At 68.5% G+C, this 6,470-nt stretch overlaps 1 long non-coding RNA gene across 1 annotated transcript; it reads right to left on the bottom strand.

Annotated features, from left to right (window-relative positions):
* On the bottom strand, window positions 1–2,836 carry LOC139602426 (uncharacterized). The gene is made up of 2 exons (XR_011683202.1): window positions 1,932–2,836; window positions 1–1,683 (listed from the first exon to the last, which is right to left on the bottom strand). It is a non-coding gene; the product is annotated as an uncharacterized lncRNA (long non-coding RNA).
* Between the last annotated feature and the right edge of the window lie 3,634 nt (window positions 2,837–6,470).

Genomic DNA, 6,470 nt, shown 5'->3' on the forward strand with positions numbered 1-6,470 from the left:
TTTGTATCATTCCATCCATTTAATTCCCAAAACTTCTCAGCCCAGGGGTTGGAGCTGACAGGGCAGGACAAAGATTGTTCTCTGTGTGGTGCCCAGATTTGGGGTTCCCTGTCAGCTGTGCCAGTTCTGATGAATTCTACCCATAGCCCCAAATTCCCTGCTCCATTCCCACTGCAGTAACCTCCCAGTGCCCCATGGAGTGGGGGCATTCCCATGCAGAGCTGCTGCCTTGGACAGCAGCTGTGTCAGGAGCCAGCAGAGCTTCCAAGGAAGCTCAGCAGCACAGGGCCAAGGCCAGGGTTCTATTCCATAGAAGTGGCTGTTGAGAACCCTCAGCCCAATGGTGTCCCTGGGCTCACTGGCCAGAGCTGCCTGGAATGGAGCCCATTTCACCCCCCTGAGCTCCAGGATGGAGAAGATCCAGTGGATGGTTTAGAGCAGGAGAAGGCAGTGGCCAGATGTGCTCCCGGCCTGAGCTGAGGCAGCCCCTGTGCCCAGGGGGGGACATCTCTCCCTGCAGAAGCTCAGCTCCTTTCAGAGCCTCAGCAGGGGCCTCTACAAATTCTTTTCTCTCAGGAAAGGGATGCACAGCTTTGTCTTCAGCACACCTCCAGTGGCACCTACCTGGGAAAGCTTTCCATCACTTCTGCACTTCCAGCTGGATCCCTGGAAAACTCTAAACTCCATCCCACTGATTTTCAGGTACCTCTGAGGGCTGCTGCCTGGGATTGCACACCTGTGGGGGAAGATGGCCTTGGCTTTAATGCTGCTGATGGCCAATGGCCTCAGGCTGGGGAGGAGAGAAGGGATTTGGGGTGGCTGGGCCACAGCTGGCAGCTGTGTGGGAGCTCTGAGCCAGGAGTTGCTGCTGAGCCCCTCTGCAAAGGGCCCGTGCCTCCATTCCCAGCAATGCCAGCTGCTCCTTGGGGTCCTGCTGGGCTGCTGGTGGTCTCTGTCCGGGCTGAAGCATTTCCAGGGGCCTGCTCAGAGCAGCCCCTGGCCCAGGAGCCACGGTGCAGGCACAGCTCCTCCCCTGCAGATGCCAAAGACACGAGGTGCTGCTGCCTTTCAGGAGCTCCTGGCCTCCTCCTGCCCTGCGCTCCCAGCCAGCTGGGACACAGCCAGGGAACACCAAGGAGCATGGCTGGCAGCCAGCAGGAGACACCGAGGCCCCTGGGCCAGAAAAACAGCCCTGGCCTCAGCAGCCAGCATGGTTTGGAGCTGGCAACACTCACCTGCAGGCAACGCCCCCCGGCACTCTCCAGAAGAGCTTTGGCCACGGAGCAAGGTAACCCTCAGGGCTTGTCTTGTTGGCTTCTTCCTGGGGAAACAAAGGGACATTGTGGGAGCACATTTACAGCTGCTGGGGAAATCCTGGCAAGGGCAGAACAATTAGGGCTATGGGGAAGAGTTTGGTGCTGCCATGTTGAGTGCCAGCCAGTTCTGCCCCACAGCCATTGCAGGGGCTGCTGTGCAAAGCAGCAGTAGCAGAAGGGAAGGAGCTGCATTTGCAGAGGAGTTCTCTTAGTGGCAGCAGTCATTCCCATCCCACACAGGGCCTTTGGAACAGCCCTGGGATTGGCTCAGGTGTTTGGAGCAGGGTGCTGAGAAGGTCAAAATTCTGGGTTTGATGCACAGCTGGGCCAGTCACTTCTCACATTTGACTTGATGATTCTCACGGCTCTGGAAATAAAGAACAAATCGTTTGCACTGGTTTTTTTAACCCATGGGGTTTTTCCTAGCATTTCCCTGGGGCTCCAGTCCCACCCCAGGCACAATGGGAGCGGGAGCAGCAACGCCTCGGCCCCAGCGGCCGTCCCAGAGCGGCTGCTCGTGGCTGGGAAGCTGCAGCCCCCAGCAGGGGCTGCGGGCACGGAGCAGGGGCTGCGGGCGCTGGGGCTCGTAGGGGAGCGCGGCGCTCGTGGCGTTACCGGGCCGGGGGGGCTGCGGGGCGGCGCCGTGACCGCCAGGGGGCGCCCCGCGGGGCGGGCGGCGGCGCTGAGCGAGCGGCGATGCCCATGGGGTCCCGGGGCCGGTACGGGCGGTCTCGGTGTCCTTCCCGCTGCCAGCCGTGATCCAGAGGCTGCTCCGGGGAAGCGTCGTCCTCCTGGCGAGCATGGCAGCGGCACAGCACCGGCTCCCTACCGCCGCAGCCGGAGCGTGCCTGGAGCCCCGGCGAGACCCAGCCCCGCGCTGGCCGCAACCGGAGCGGCAGCGCCTGTCCTGAAGCGGCTTTTCCCGACCGCAACGATAGTGGTCCCGATCCCAGCCCCAATCCTACCTCGATCCTCCGGTCTCGGCACCCATACCCTGCTCGCCAAGGAAGAAGCAGCTTGGCCCAGCTACCACAGGAAATACCGGCAGGACCAGGATGCGAACACGCAAGCCTAGATCCCCGTGCCGGTCCCGGTCCCACCCGAGCAGCTTGGATCCCGCGCAGCACCAGCAGCAACTCCCGATCCGGATCTCCGCACAGCGCTCCGACCGACGCTCCCGCCGCTTCCCGAGATGAGCATCCCCCGTAGGAAACGGGACAGGCGTCGATCCGCCGGGATTTATGGGCGGGCGGGGGGCGGGGGGCAGGCGGGGCCCCGGGGGCGGGGCCTGCACAGGTGCGAGGGGCGGGGCCTGCACAGGTGTGAGGGACCCCAGTGCGGCTGCGCGGGGCGGGGCCTTGGGGGATTTAAGGCGCGGGGAGGGCACGGTGGAGCCATTTGCTCCTCGGCGTTGGGTGAGGGAGGTTGCTGCTGGCCGGGGCCCTATATGTCTTTTTCTCTGCGTTTCTTTTTTCCTGCGTTTCTGTTGTGTTGTATTTCTGTGTATTTCTCCTTTCTACCCTCCCTTCCACCCCTCCCCCACCCCCTACACCCTCCCCCCCCCCAAACCCCCCCCCTCCCTCTCCCCCCTAGCCCTCCCCTCCCTCCCCCCCTGCGGCCGCCCCTCTCTCATTCTCTACCCTACCTACCCTACCCTACTTTCCCATCCTCTGCCTTCCCTCCCCAGCCTGACTCCCCCCTGACCCCGCTCCCAGCTCCCCCTTCCCCCCCACCAGTCGCTCCCCACCCGCCCTCAATCCCGCTCCTTCTTCCAGCCTGCCTTCCCCCCAGCCCCGTCCTCTGCTGTCCTGCACACCCCGATCTCTCCCCACCTTCTTCTCCGTTCCCCTGTTCTTGTTTTCCATTCCCCGCTCTCCTCCTTTTCTCGCAGGCGCGGGGCTCGGGGTGCCGGGCAATAATAAAGCCCTGAGGGCCGGAGCCCGGCGCCCCCGGCCTCGCTGGGGTCCCCACACGGGGCCGGAGCCGCTCTGCGGGTCCCCCCATTGCAGTCGAACACACCGCCCGACACTGCCGGGGCTCCGGCTTTCCCAACATCACACTGGGGGGGTCCTGGGGTGGGGGTCCGAGTTACAGGGGCCCCCTCATTAGGAGGGGGTCCCAGGGGGGAGGGGGGGTTAGGAGAGGCCCCCTCATTAGGAGGGGGTCCCAGGGGGGAGGGGGGGTTAGGAGGGGCCCCCTCATTAGGAGGGGGGTCCCAGGGGGGAGGGGGGTTAGGAGGGGCCCCCTCCGGAGGAGGGGGTCCCTGGGGGGGGGGTGGGGGAGGGCCCCCTCCGGAGGAGGGGGTCCAGGGGAGGGGGCGGGGCCTGGGGGGGTAATTCCCCCTCCAGGCTCCGCCCCCTTCCCCGGACCCCCTCCTCCGGACGGGGTCCCGCCCCGGCCCCCTCCAGGGACCCCCTCCTCCGGACCGGGGTCCGGGAGGGGGGGAGGGTGGGGCGGGCGGGGACAGGACCGCAGCGGACGGTCGTGTGTCTGGCAATTTGTTTTTTTTTTTTTTTAACGTGTGTTCACGCTGCAGAGTGACGTGCCCCCCCCCCTGCTTCCCCCCCACCCCACCCGCCCGCCCCCCCTCCCGGGCCCCGGTCCGGAGGAGGGGGTCCCTGGAGGGGGCCGGGGTGGGACCCCGTCCGGAGGAGGGGGTCCGGGGAAGGGGGCGGAGCCTGGAGGGGGAATTGCCCCCCCAGGCCCCGCCCCCTCCCCTGGACCCCCTCCTCCGGAGGGGGCCCTCCCCGACCCCCCCCAGGGACCCCCTCCTCCGGAGGGGGCCCCTCCTAACCCCCCCTCCCCCCTGGGACCCCCCCCTAATGAGGGGGCCCCTCCTAACCCCCCCCTCCCCCCTGGGACCCCCTCCTAATGAGGGGGCCCCTCCTAACCCCCCCTCCCCCCTGGGACCCCCTCCTAATGAGGGGGCCCCTGTAACTCGGGCCCCCCACCCCAGGACCCCCCCAGTGTGATGTTGGGAAAGCCGGAGCCCCGGCAGTGTCGGGCGGTGTGTTCGACTGCAATGGGGGGATCCGCAGAGCGGCTCCGGCCCCGTGTGGGGACCCCAGCGAGGCCGGGGGCGCCGGGCTCCGGCCCTCAGGGCTTTATTATTGCCCGGCACCCCGAGCCCCGCGCCTGCGAGAAAAGGAGGAGAGGGGAGGACGGGGAGACAGGAGAGATGGGGGTGGTGAGGACGGGGAGGGAGAGGGGTCGGAGTGACGAGGGAAGCGGGACAGGAAGGGAAAGGCCGAGGGGGGACAAGAGGGACGGTGGAAAGAGGAGGAATAGAAGGGAGTAGCGGGAAGGGACACGACAGGAACGAGTGGGGGGAGTCGGGTTTGGGAGGAGAGGAAAGGAGCGTTTTAGGGCGAGAGGAAAGGGGGAAGAAGAAAGGGAATACGCGGGTAAGGAAGGAGGGGTAGAGAGAGGGACAGAAAGGGAGGCCGAAGCCTCTGCGCCTTACCTGCGGAGCCCGCACACGGAGCTCCCGTCCGCACCGTGCTCTGAGTGAGCAAATGGCGGCCGAAGCGATTTCCGGGGTTTAAAACACCTCGGCCCCGCCCCGCGCAGCCGCTCTGGGGCCCCGCACACCTGAGCCGCGCTCGCCGTGCACACCTGAGCCGGCCCCGCCCCTGGTCCCGCCCTTTGTGCCGCCTGGCCCCGCCCCCGTTCTCTCAGGCCCCGTCCCTTGTGCCGCCCGGTTCCGCCCCTGTCCCCGCCCCCTGTTTTCAGGCCTCGCCCCCCGCACCGCTGTCCCCCGCCAGGCGGGGGCGCCGCGCTCGCACCGCGCTCCGTGTCCGCCAGAGGGCGCCCTGCGGGGTCCCGGCCCCACACGGCGGCTCCGCACCGGGGAACGGCCGCGATCCCGCACCCGGCAGCGCCCCGTGCCCGCGGCCATCCCGGGCCCCAGACCGGTCCCGGGCCCGATGCCGCTTCCATCCGCCCGACGGGGGAGAGGCGGCACCGCCCGGCACACCCCAGCGGCGCTCTGCCCCCCACCCCCGGCCACGGTGGCGGTGGCACCGTCGCATCGCCCCGTGCCCGCGCTCCGTGGCCCCGCCCCTCACACCTGTGACGGCCCCGCCCCACTGTCTTCCCCGGGCCCGGGGCCATCGCTCGGGAGCCTCGCTCGGCGCTGTGCGAGCCCCGCCCGACGGCTGCTCCCGCCGGGGACCGCTCGGAGCCCGGGCCGCTGCGGCGGGGCCGTGACCGTGGCCCGGGCTGCGGGGGCCGAGCGCTGCCCGGCTCTGCCGGGGAGCCCTGGGCGGTGCCGCCTCTCCCCCGTCGCCATCGGGACTGGCATCGCTGTGGGGCGGGAGGGGCCTGGCTCTCCTGAGCCCGCAGAGCCCCGTCCCGGTGTCACCTTCCGTGTCCCGGCGCCGCGGGCGGGAGTGGCGGGCAGGGAGCGGCAACCGCCGGCCGCGCCTTCCCGTCCCGCTCCGTCGGGCCCGGGCTCGCCGAGCCCCGGCCGGGACCCGCCCAGGCCCGGGGACACCGCGGCTCCCGCCCCGCCTCCTGCCCCCGGCACCTCCCCGCCCGCCCGGCAACGGCCCCGGGGCCTCCGGCACCCGAGACCGCGGCGGGGGCTGGGCCCGAGCCCCCGAACGCCGGCCCCACGGGCTCCGCAACGCCGCGCTCCCGGCTCCTCACCCCCCGCCCATCGGCACCGGGGAGAGGCCCCACGAGTGTCCCGGCTCCGGGAAGAGCCTCGGCCGGAGCTCGGCCTCCGCTGCCGAGCGCCACGAGGGAGCGCCTGAGCGCTTCTCTCAGCCCCGAAGCCGCCCCCGTCAGGCCGGGGCCGGGCCCGGACAGCGCCGGGCCGGGGCTCCGCCTTCCGAGCACTCGCACGCAGCATTTGGGCTCTGGCCCCGGGCCCCAAAATGCAGGACTCGGCCTCTGCTCGAGGCCTGGGCGAGCCTCGTTCTGCACCCCCGAAACACAGGGCTCAAGTCCCGGCTTCACAGCCCTCGGCCTGGCCAGCTGCGACTGGGTCCAAGTGCCAGCAGCGGAGGACTTTGTCCCTGAGCCCTCCTCACCTTCACCACCACAAAAAAAAAACCAACCAAACAAACAAACAAAAAAAAACCAAAAAAAAAAAAACCCAAACAACTCACAGGACTTAAGACTTCGATTCTGAGACGAGAAAAATGCCCA

Source organism: Agelaius tricolor, unplaced genomic scaffold (genome assembly GCF_023055355.1).
Source record: "Agelaius tricolor isolate 1412-34295 unplaced genomic scaffold, bAgeTri1.0.p SCAF_34, whole genome shotgun sequence".
Classification (NCBI taxonomy): domain Eukaryota; kingdom Metazoa; phylum Chordata; class Aves; order Passeriformes; family Icteridae; genus Agelaius; species Agelaius tricolor.